Below are 12,589 nucleotides of genomic sequence, written 5' to 3' on the forward strand. Positions count from 1 at the left end.
CACAAGGGAATTTTTGCAGCCCTCCTTTGTTTTCACTAGTTTGCTTATCATCTAGCCTGCTTGTGAGGACAGGAATTTGTACCTGCTCTTTTCACAGTGTATCTCCAGCACTTACAACACTCTTGGCACCTTGTATGCCATTAATAAACATTTGAATTAGTGTTGACTTAGTGAATGGCTCATCCTATCCACACACATGCTGTACCTGACTCACCTGCTTTCAGAAACTAGTAGAAACCATTGCTTAATCATGTTTTCAAGACCATAACCTAAAATTCAGGATCCCTTACATTTATATAGCACTTTGCAGACCGTAAACTACTTCCACATACTTGATCTCATTTAATCCTCACAACAACTTTATATTCTGATTTTTCATAGGAAGCCGACCCTGAGAAAGAGTGTTTTGTTCGAGGTCACAGGAAACTGAATCAGAGAGAGACTGCGTGATTTGCTCAAAGTCCACACTAGAGAATGGACCACAAATCAGATGCAATTTTCACTCCGGTATCTCAGTTCTTTGTTGGATTCTGTGTTGGATCTTCGCCTCAGGACTCCCAGTCGAGCTAATCAGGTTTGCTTCGGTTTTTACTAACTGTGCTAACCCAGCAAAACTAGGGATGGCTGATTGGCTCTGCCTGGTTGAAAAACCAGGATTAGGGATTCTGAAAACCAATGTTCTCAATACAGCTCATCTGCAAAAACGTAGATCAAGATTCAGGCGCTAAACACCCAGAAACAAAGACTCTGTAAAACTTAGATTATACAGAATTGCAGGCAGGTGGGGGCTTAGCCAAGCTCCAGTCAAACCATTTGAAAATGTCACTCCACAGTTTTAAAATTACCATGGCCTTTTCAAAAGAATAATTTTCTTATTTCTTCTCAACGTGAAGAAAGCAAGCCCTCTTTTGAAGCCCCGTGCAGATCCTGCTATAAATGGCTGTTGAGTACCTAATAAGTGAACGGCACGGTCCTCTTCCCTTCCTGTTCATCCATAAGCACGTTTCGCTTTCTTTGTAAACTTTCTTTGCCTTTAGTCATTCATCGCCACTCTTCTTGCCTGACACCTTTCATAGCTCATTCCCACTCACAGAAAATTCATTATTATTATGGGTCCACTCTGGTTTTTCTTCCCTTGTGGCTTCACTACTTCAACTATGGACTGTTTAGAGTTCAAAATCCATTTCTTTGTACTATCACAGATTGTAAATATTCAAAACCTGGTGACTTAGGAAAGGGAGAGGAGCCCCATTCATGATTTGAACAAGAGAAAGAGAGCAGATGCTATCAGATGCCCCCTTTTTTTTTTTTTTTTTTTTTGCGGTACACAGGCCTCTCACCGCTGTGGCCTCTCCCATTGCGGAGCACAGGCTCCGGACGCGCAGGCTCAGCAGCCATGGCTCACGGGCCCAGCCGCTCCGTGGCATGCGGGATCTTCCCAGACCGGGGCACGAACCTGTGTCCCCTGCATTGGCAGGCGGACTCTCAACCACTGCGCCACCAGGGAAGCCCAGATGCCCCATTTTAATGGCATACAAATAACATGACTCAAACTGGTTCGGGTGCAGTCTGCGTACATCAGAGGGGGAGATGGAGTGCTGACTTGGTGAAGGAGTTGTAAATAAAAGCTGACTTTGGTTTGGCATCTATAATTACACCCAAGCCATAGCTTGCATTTTGATTGTCTCTTAGAAGAAAGAAGAGGAAAAGAAAGAAAGAAAGAAAGAAAGGAAGGAAGGAAGGAAGGAGGGAGGGAGGAAGGAGACAGGAAGATGAATTTTGTTTTTTCATAATAGGATAGACTCAGACATTCAGTTTCCTTATGGAATTTTTATTTATTTATTTATTTAAAGATTTAATTTAACTTTTATTTTTGGCCGCATTGGGTCTTTGTTGCTGCGCGCAGGCTTTCTCTAGTTGCAGTGAGCGGGTGCTACTCTTCATCATGGTGCGTGGGCTTCTCATTGCAGTGGCTTCTCTTGTTGCAGAGCACGGGCTCTAGGCATGCGGGCTGCAGTAGTTGCAGCATGAGGGCTCAGTAGTTGTGGCGCACAGGCTTAGTTGCTCCATGGCATGTGGGATCTTCCTGGACCAGGGATTGAACCCGTGTCCCCTGCATTGGCAGGTGGATTCTTATCCACTGTACCACTAGGGAAGTCCTGACATTTATTTTAAATTGGGTCTTCTTTTGCAGAGAACATCCATGAGAATGGTAGAATAGAAGATGGTGTAATTATCTAGACTTTCATAATAATTGTCTCACAGATGCCATAGGAAGCATTAATTACAACACTGAATTAAAATTTTAAATAATTAGAGGAGAAACAATCCCTCTGGCCACATCTACATGTCATATCTAGAGCATCACAGGTGTTTGTACATAATACAAAATACTATGTTGAGTAATGCAAGGGAGGAAAACCTTTTTTTCTCTACCCTCCTAGGTTTGCTGGCTGCCCACTCCTCCAATCAAATTGATAAGAAATAGATTAACAAGAGAAACACAAAAACCAGATTTCATTATGTATGTATGCACAAGAGTTTCCAAAGAAATGAAAGCTCAAGGAAGTGGCCGGATGATTGAGGCTCATATACCATCTTAGGCTAAACAAAGGGAAAGGGGTTTGGAGCTTCTGGATGGAGGAGGCAAGTTGTAGAAAGGGGAGGGGAGGAAATGCCTGGAACACAGGTTATCATGTTGAGCAGATCAGAGTCTCTCAGGTGGTGAGCTGTCTCTGGGAGTAACTCTCTTCCTGGTATAAGACACTTTCACAAATGGAAATTTCCTTTATAAAGGGAAATTTCTGTTACAGAAGGGGAAAATTGTACTCTATTTCTGGGCAGTTGGAGGAAGTAAAGGGCTCTTCCTGCATCTGCTGATTTTCCATTGCCTTTAGCTCAGAAGAATCCATGTGCCAAAGAGGCACATTTGGGAATGGCACCTTTAGTACAATGGTTAACACAGGAGAATTCCTGTCCTCAAAGAACTTTACAGCCTAAAAAGGAAAAGAATATGTATGAAAATACTATAGCACGAAGCAAACGTGCTTTGGTAGAAGTATAAAGCGCGTGGAAGCCCAGAAAAGGTAGTTTTCTGCTGTGTGAGAGGTTTTAGGTTTTATGAAGAAGGTGACATTTGAAGAATGGGTAGGATTTGTATCTGTGATAAGTGGAGAGAAAATGACAAGAAAAGAGGCAGGAAAGTTCAGAAAACATTTAGCGGTAGGTGAGTGGTCACGTTTGGTTCAAGGATATGTTAGGAGAGATGAAGCAGAAAAGAAAGCAAGTGACAAATTATAGGGTGTTGGAGGCTGTTTGAGCAGTTTCGTCTTTACTCTGTGAGTCCTAGGGAGCCACTGAAGGTTATGGAAGAGAAGAACTTTTTTCTAGACAGTTCTTTGACAGCAATTGGAGGATGTTTAGACTGGAGTCTGGGAGTATAGTAAGGAAACCATTATGTAACCTAGGACCTGAGTTAGGTGAAGGAAACGGGATACACATCAAGGATGGTTAAGAGGTGGAACCCGGGGCTTCCCTGGTGGCGCAGTGGTTGAGAATCTGCCTGCCAATGCAGGGGACACTGGTTCGAGCCCTGGTCTGGGAAGATCCCACATGCCGCAGAGCAACTGGACCTGTGAGCCACAACTACTGAGCCTGCGCGTCTGGAGCCTGTGCTCCGCAACAAGAGAGGCCGCGACAGTGAGACGCCCGCGCACCGCGATGAAGAGTGGTCCCACTCGCCGCAACTAGAGAAAGCCCTCGCACAGAAACAAAGACCCAACACGGCCAAAAATAATAAATAAATAAATAAAATTAAAAAAAAAAAAGAGGTGGAACCCACGTGATTTGGCAACTGGTTAAATGCTTTCCTATGTGTTCAGGAGAAGGAGAAGCACGGAGTGAAAAGCAAAGATTTAAGTTGGGATTTTGTAAATGACAAAAACCCAACTTGATTCACCTAAAAAGTAAAAAAGGGGAATTTCTTTGTAAAATTCAATATTTGATTACTAACCTATCTTTAGAAAGGACAGCCAGGTAGGGACAACTGAGTCAAGGTCTCGGCTGTCATTCTTCATCCGTATCCTCTCTTTGAAGACAGCCTTTATTCTCTTCTACTGTGAGAAGCACTTCCATGCTTGAGGATCACCACCGTACCCGGTTCTTCTAGCTACGGGACTGAAGAAGAACAGGATCTCTCTCTGGGCCACTGTGAACTTTTCCGGAGATGGACACTGATGGATGAACTTGGTCACACATCCACCTCTTGGGCCAGTCACTGGATCTGACATATGAGGTCCTGTTTTTGGCACATCCCACTAGAAAATCATGGTTGGGGGTAAGGGAAGGTATCACAGGCATGGCCATGGGGGAACCCTTTGTGATCAGCCTTCCCAATGGGGGCACAGTAAAGAGGACAGAAGAATATCAGTTGTGACTGGGGTTCTGGGCCACTATGTTTGGGAGGATGGTGACGCCTTTAAGAGATGGAGAAATGGGTTTGGGTAAAGTGATGAATTTTATTTTAGACATCTTACTTTTGAAGGCGTATCAGGCCATCTGTGTGGCATTGCATGGGAGTCCCTAAGTAATTGGGGTCTTCAGTTCTTAGGAGAAGTAGGTTTAAAAACTATAGATTTGGGAGTCATTAGCAGATACATCATGATGAAATTAATGGAGAAGATTGCGCAGGGAGGAAGTACTCAGAGAGGAGGATGGAGGGCAGAATCTAGGAAATTTCCATCATTTGAATGGAGGCCTAAAAGGATAAAACAATGTAGATTGAGAAGGAGCTACCAAACAACTATATCCAAGAGAGGGAAATGCGTAAGAAAGTGTCCAAAACTCACTGAGAGTGCTGCAGATTCCTTTTTATCTTCTTCATCAAATCAACAATTCTCTCTGGAGTAGGTATTAGGATCGTTGCACCAAGGGAGACAGAAAAGAGTAGAAGACAGATCTTTCCCTGAAGCGAAGAAAACTTGTAAACTCTCAAGAACGGGGTAAGGTAGTGGCGGGCTTTTGAGCATGTGCTCAGGTAAGGGCCACCTTTGGCATATGTGCCAGACATTGCGATAAGAGAATTAGGGGAAGGACTGAACATGAGAACCTGTGGGAGCATTGCTTGTTAGTTGGTTGTAATAGAAAATTGTATATGGGACATAGTGCCTAATGAATAAGTGTGTGATTTCAAAGGGTGATTACCTTCCTGGATCAAACAAGGCTAGGCTTAAAAATATCATATAATAATTATCATTATTTTAAAGAAAATACTCTCTTTAGTTTGGGCAATATTTTTTTTTGTTTATATTTTCTTTTTTCCAGTTGAGTTTCTTTAGTAAATGATAACAGATTAGTAAGAGGTGTCATAACATGGTGGAAGAATCACTGTATAAGAAGGTAAGACAACCTAAATGCCCACCAACAGATGAAGAATAAAGAAGATGTGGTACATATATACAATGGAATATTACTCAGCCCTTAAAAGGAATGAAATAATGCCATTTGCAGCAACATGGATGAACCTAGAGATTGTCATATTAAGCAAAGTAAGTCAGAAAGAGAAAGACAAATACCATATGATATCACGTATGTGGAATCTAAAATACGGCACAAATGAACATATCTACGAAACAAAAACAGACTCACAGATATATAGAACAGACTTGTGGTTACCAAGGTGTTGGGGGAGGGAATGATTGGGAGTTTGGGATTAGCAGATGCAAACTATTATATATAGGATGGATAAACAACAAGGTCCTACTGTATGGCACAGGGAACTATATTCAATATCCTGTGATAAACCATAATGGAAAAGAATATGAAAAAGAATATATATATGTATAACTGAGTCACTCTGATGTATAGCAGAAATTAAACACAACATTGTAAATCAACTACACTTCAATAAAATTTAAAAAAAAAAGTAGGAAACCAGGATTTTAGTTATGACTACCACTCTCTTCTCTCCCCACCTCTACTCCATCACACATACAAACCCCTATGCTCCAGGTTTGCAACCATAAATCAGTCACTTAATCTCTAATAAAATGAAAATTATAATACCTCATTGACCCCAAGGGCAGGGACTATATGGAAGATTTCTTGAGTTTCCGTCTGCTGTGATTATGATCATTCATTCATGGGACACATGTGCAAGGAATACAAAGCTAAAAGGATAGGTTGCTGCCTCCAAAGTGCCTACTGTCTGGTCTGGGGAAACAGGAAACATACAATTACAAGTTAACATAAAAATGCTGTAGTGGAGGCAGATGATACACACAGAGGACACAGAAGGACCAGGAGTCCCACATCAGTCCAGGGAAGTTAGGGAACTTCCTTAGGGGAAGTTAACACTTGAGCTGAGCCTGAAGGGAGTTCCCATGCCAGCAAAGAGAACAGGGGTTCCAGGCGGGGAGAACTGAACATGTTTTAAAAAGGAGACATGTCCTTACGGATACCAGTGGGAGGGTGAGGGGGGAGGAAGGGTGGGACGAATTGGGAGACTGGGATTGACATATATACACTACTATGTATAAAATAGATAACTAATGAGAACCTACTATACAGCACAGGGAACTCTACTCAGTGCTCTGTGGTGACCTAAAGGGAAGGAGAGCCAAAAGAGAGGGGATATATGTATACATATAGCTGATTCACTTTGCTGTACAGCAGAAACTAATGCAACATTGTAAAGCAACTCTACTCCAATAAAAAATCAATTAAAAAAAGGAGACACGTCTTGAGGAAGAACTAAAAGTTGATATGAATGGGATATAGCGAACAGGGCATGAAGTAGTGAAAATTCGGGGCTGGACAGGTGGTCAGATATTACTCAAGATAATTATCGAGCACTCAGGGGTGGAAGGGCAGTGTATGCTAGATGCTGGCTGATTAGGAATTGCAAGATTCTAAGGACTTGTTTGAGAAGACTTCAAACCAGAGTTAGAAAGACCCGTAATAAAGCTACTGAGAGAATCCAGGGAAGACACAATAAAAGTCTATTAAAGATGATGGTTGTAGGGAAAGAGAGCTATTTAGGCAATTAGGATCAACCCTCAGTTTATGGAATGAGGCATAAGGAGAAGAGAAGAATAAAGGATCACTTTCAACTTTCTGGCTTTGGGAAACTGGGTGGATAATGATGGCGTTCACTGAGGTGGGAGGTTGGTGGAGAAACGTCAAGTTCTGACACTCATATCTTTTACCCTGCCTTTGTTTTATGGATGCAATATCATTCCTAATATTTCTGAATTTACTGAAGTACTTTTGTTTGTTTTCTGCTCGTTTCTCCTTCTCTTGCCTTCTGTAGAGTTTGGAGTCTGCAAGTTGAGAGTGTTTCTGGGTTTATTCCAGGCAGATTGACTACTTCGTTGGCTGTGGTCTCGTTCTCAGGTGTCCTAGGCTGCAGCTCACTCTTCTTTGAGCATCACTTACTCCTCTTCATCCATCTCCTGACTTCCAGAACTTTGTTGGAATCTCTACTCCTCTGCTTCTCTCCCATTCTCTTTGTTGGATGGGGTCGGGGGTGTCCACATCTTTTTTATTTATTTCTTTACTATGATTTTAATGTAGTTTTTGGGAAAAAAAAAAGATAAATGGATATGCTCAATCTACCATCTTAAACCAGAATCTCCTGAATTTGATCTTTGATATGATGTGTATGTCCAGGTAGAGATTTATAGTAGGCCATCAGCTGTATGTATGAAGCTGGAATTCAGGAGACAAACCTAAATTACAGGTAAAGATCAGGAGTTACCAGTACAGAAATGATGGGTGGGGATGAGATTGCCTAGGGAAAGCATGCAGCATGGGAAGAGAATAGGAATTAGCTTGACACTGGGAACCATCACTATTTAAGATAATTGTTTTTAGGATACAATATTCCTCTAGAGTTAGGGAGAGTAATGATAACTTAGAACTTCACCCTGTGGATAGAAAGGACTCAATTGGGCTCTCTGAGTTCAGGAAAGTTGCATTTAAAATACAACAAAGGTGTAAAGGCAATAGCAAAATGACTGGGTATAACAAAGTTGAACAGGGTGAGGATAGGAGTTCCTAAGATGGGAGAGATATCAAGGGTGCCATTGTCTCCAGATGACGCTATCTAAATTTTTTGGTTCTGGGTCCATTCTTATGAGTCAGCTGAATGATGGCTCCCATGATCTGCTCTAGTATTTTTTTCTTCAGCTGAGAACATGGCTCTGATTCAAGTATCATTGTTCAGTGTGGTTTGTCCCTGGACCACCAGGAAGTCCCCAGAAGTTTTTTTAAGAGTAAAACTTAAAGGAAGTATAGTTGACAAACAAGTCGCTGGTTAAAAATAAAATTCAACTGGACTTCCCTGGTGGCATAGTGGTTAAGAACCTGCCTGCCAATGCAGGGGACACGGGTTCAAGCCCTGGTCCGGGAAGATCCCGCATGCCGTGGAGCAACTAAGCCCGTGCGCCACAACTACTGAGCCTGCACTCTAGAGCCTGCAAGCCACAACTACTGAGCCCGTGTGCCACAACTACTGAAGCCCGTGTGCCTAGAGCCCATGCTCCGCAACAATAGAAGCCACGGCAATGAGAAGCCCGCGCACCACAATGAAGAGTAGCCCCCGCTTGTTGCAACTAGAGAAAGCCCGTGCACAGCAACAAAGACCCAACACAGCCAAAAATAAATACAAAAACAAAACAAAACAACAAAAATAGCTTATAAAAACTACAACTAATCAACGAATGATTGTTTATTGCCTTCCTCAGAAATCTCAGGGGTTTTTTTTAAAACCCCATGATTTTTTTAAAGTCTCTGAAAGAGACAGGAAAAAAATTTTTTTAACATCTTTATTGGAGTATAATTGCTTTACAATGGTGTGTTAGTTTCTGCTTTATAATAAAGTGAACCAGGTATACACATACCTATACCCCCATCTCTCCTCCCTCTTGGAGACAGGGAAAGTTTAATTAAGTAGAATAAGGATGTAGGTTGGCCCAAGGGTGAGTAGAGAATTAATCTAGCATGGGGCTTTGTTATTATTATTGCTAAAACTAATTAAATTTGTAATTAACATGACAGTAGTAGTGATGGGATAAGAAGAAAGGAATAGGGCCACTTCAAATGATGACTTTTTTCTCGTTTAGGGGAATTTTAAAATTTTATTTATTGAAAAAGAAATAATTGATTACTTGATCCACTCAATCAACAGATACACGCAGAATGTGCCAGGCACGGTGCTAGGTTCTGGAAACACAGAAATGAACTCAATGTTCACTTCTTTGTAGGGAGCTATTCACGGATGGCTAAATGAAATCCCACCGAGAAAGGCACAGTGCAGCATACGCCAGAGGAAGGCTTTGCCTTACAGCCTTGTTTTACTGCAGTTGTCTGGTGCTGCCACCTGCTGGGCATTTTCTTTTTCACAGGGTTTAACCCTAGGCAAGGATGCAGAAACCAGAAATCCCTTGGCGGAGAAAGCCATTTCCTTTTTTGCACTCCGGACCATGCCCTTTTTCTTGAGGAGTAAACCTCCCTCTTCCTCTCCACCAGCCCCATGGTAGCACGAACCCCAGCTCCTCCAGAATCAACAGCTCCTCTCTTGCAGGCGTGCTGAGTCACCTGCCCGTAAGCCCAGGGTAATTGCCTCATTTCTCTCCCTCCAACACTTTTGCTACTGAGCTTCTGTTTGGAGGCTCTGGCCTTCTTTGGTCTTCTTCCAGCTCTTGTGAGAGAGTTTCTTGCCAGGACACTAGTAGTGTGTGCCTGAGTTGCTTAACATGGGCAGGAAGAGGCCAAAGGCCTTTGTAGCAAACCCTTCCTCCCAATTTTGAAGTTACTCTCACTTCTGTATAGGGGGGCCGTGACGTGGGTAGGGATAGTTTACTTACTTCCTCAACGAGTCGTCTGGTTCAGGTCCTCTGGGCTGCTTCAGACTGCTGAGCAGAAGTCAGGGTGCAAGGACGAAGCGTTAAATAGGTCATTGGCTTTGCATCATCAGTCCTTGAAGGGAGTTGAACACTTTCAGGGATGGTTTCATCATGAAAAAGGAGCCCAGTATAGGGGCAAGACGGGAATAAAGACACTGACCTACTAGAGAATGGACTTGAGGATATGGGGAGGGGGAAGGGTAAGCTGTGACAAAGTGAGAGAGTGGCATGGACATATATACACTACCAAACGTAAAATAGCTAGTGGGAAGCAGCCGCATAGCACAGGGAGATCAGCTCGGTGCTTTGTGACCACCTAGAGGGGTGGGATAGGGAGGGTGGGAGGGAGGGAGACGAAAGAGGGAGGAGATTATGGGGATATATGTATAACTGATTCACTTTGTTATAAAGCAGAGACTAACACAGCATTGTTAAAATTGCTCCAATTATATTGGAGTATAATTGTAAAGCAATTATACTCCAATAAAGATGTTAAAAAATTTAAAAAAATTTTAAAAATTAAAAAAAAAATTTTTGAACAAGGAAAAACAAAAAAAGGAGCCCAGTAGTAATACTGAGTCCACCACTGATTGCAAGGCCTCCTGCCTCATTTGGTCCTGCTTCAAGTCAAGGGCTTCCCACGAATTGCTAATATTTCACCCAGAAAATATTTACCTACTTGGTTATTAGACTACTCGGTTAGGCACAGAATCATGCAGAGCCCCTTCTTCCATTACTTGTCATCACATCGAAAATTATTCTGGGTTTAGTAGGTAAAAATGACTGTTGGAATATAAAATATGCTTTTCTGAGAAATGCACTGCTTACTTTATGTCTTTAATCCTAAATTAAATGATGAAGTGAAAAATGTTTTTCTATCTGGTGGACCCCCAGCCCCCCAAAGCTCCAATTTAGGAACCCGAGTTTATTCTTCATGACTCTGAAACTGAAGAACATTTCCTGAGCTCAGTGACCTGCACCACGAGAAAGACAGCCAGAGGCAGACACAGTGCTGAACAAATTAATCACCAGATCTCTTTTCTGATACTCTGCTTCCTGGTTCTTTTTCTTCCTCCTTTTAGCTTGACAGACCATTCTGTCACTTCTTCTCCCAATTCTGATCCTTTCTCAGGCTATAATTCATGTTCTCCTTTCCTTTCCCTCCTTTGCTCAAATTACTGGCAGTTATGGACTGCCTTCAACACAGCCTGGAACCCTCCTACCTGAATTGTTGTTGGATGCAGCCCAGCCAACCCTGACCCTTACTTCATCCCATTTCTGAGGATGGAGGGATTTTCATGAAAAATGTTTGTGTGGTGCTCGGCATGGATTCCAGGTGTCCCCGCTGGTGCTCATTCAACAGATTAGTGCTTCTCACGACCAAGTTATGATGTCCAAGGTGTCCCACAAGTGAGGGGGATGAGGGAGCCTGGAGGGGGGTGGCAATAAGAAGGTAGGAAAACATTGCTAATTAATAGAGAAATGCAAATCAAAACTACAATGAGGTATCACCTCACACCGGTCAGAATGGCCATCATCAAAAAATCTACAAACAACAAATGCTGGAGAGGGTGTGGAGAAAAGGGAACCCTCTTGCACTGTTGGTGGGAATGTAAATTGATACAGCCACTATGGAGAACAGTATAGAGGTTCCTTAGAAAACTAAAAATAGAACTACCATACCACCCAGAAATCCCACTACTGGGCAGATATCTGGATAAAACCATAATTCGAAAAGATACATGCACTCCGATGTTCATTGCAGGACTATTTACAATAGCCAGGACATGGAAGTAACCGAAATGTCCATCAACAGAGGAATGGATAAAGAAGATGTGGCACATATATACAATGGAATATTACTCAGCCATAAGAAAGAACAAAATAATGATATTTGCAGCAACATGGACGGACCTAGAGATTGTCATACTGAGTGAAGTAAGTTAGACAGAGAAAGACAAATATCATATGATATTGCTTATATGTGGAATCTAAAAAAAGGGTGCAAATGAACTTATTTACAAAACACAAGTAGAGTTACAGATGTAGAAAACAATCTTATGGTTACCAGGGGATGGTGGGGGAGGGACAAACTGGGAGACTGGGACTGACATATACACACTACAATATATAAAACAGATAGCTAATAAGGACCTGCTGTATAGCACAGGGAACTCTACTCAATACTCTGCAATGACCTATATGGGAAAAGAATCTAAATAAGAGTGGATATATGTATAACTGATTCGTTTTTCTGTACACCTGAAACTAACACAACATTGTAAATCAACTATATTCCAATAAAAAAAAAAAAAGAAGTTTGGTCAGAGGCAAGGAGGGCTGGGGATGGAAGATGGGTAGCATGGGAACTGGGAAGAGCAAGGGGCCCAGATAGAGTGGAGGAGGAGAGAATCTCACAGGTGAGGGGGAGTTAGCAGGCAAAGGGAGAATCAACTCCCCCCAAAAAACAGTCCTTAAAAATTAGGACTCAGAAGCAGTCAAGATCAAACCTTAATTTTCAGTATATTCCACAATGTGAATGATTTATTTTCAGACATCCTCCCGACCCCCGTCATTTCACTTAGTTTACTGCAGAGTTAAGAGAAGACAGGAAGACTTCTCTCTGGCTCCAGGCAAGAGAGAAGTGAAAATCTAATCTTTCAAAATCATATTCATTTTTTAAT

General features: G+C 42.1%; 1 long non-coding RNA gene across 1 annotated transcript; it reads right to left on the reverse strand.

The window, feature by feature from the left end:
- Positions 1-8,410: 8,410 nt before the first annotated feature.
- LOC109550446 (uncharacterized) lies at positions 8,411-11,330 on the reverse strand. The gene is made up of 3 exons (XR_002176974.3): positions 11,172-11,330; positions 10,585-10,688; positions 8,411-9,978 (listed from the first exon to the last, which is right to left on the reverse strand). It is a non-coding gene; the product is annotated as an uncharacterized lncRNA (long non-coding RNA).
- Positions 11,331-12,589: the final 1,259 nt, after the last annotated feature.

Source organism: Tursiops truncatus, chromosome 11 (genome assembly GCF_011762595.2).
Source record: "Tursiops truncatus isolate mTurTru1 chromosome 11, mTurTru1.mat.Y, whole genome shotgun sequence".
NCBI lineage: Eukaryota > Metazoa > Chordata > Mammalia > Artiodactyla > Delphinidae > Tursiops > Tursiops truncatus.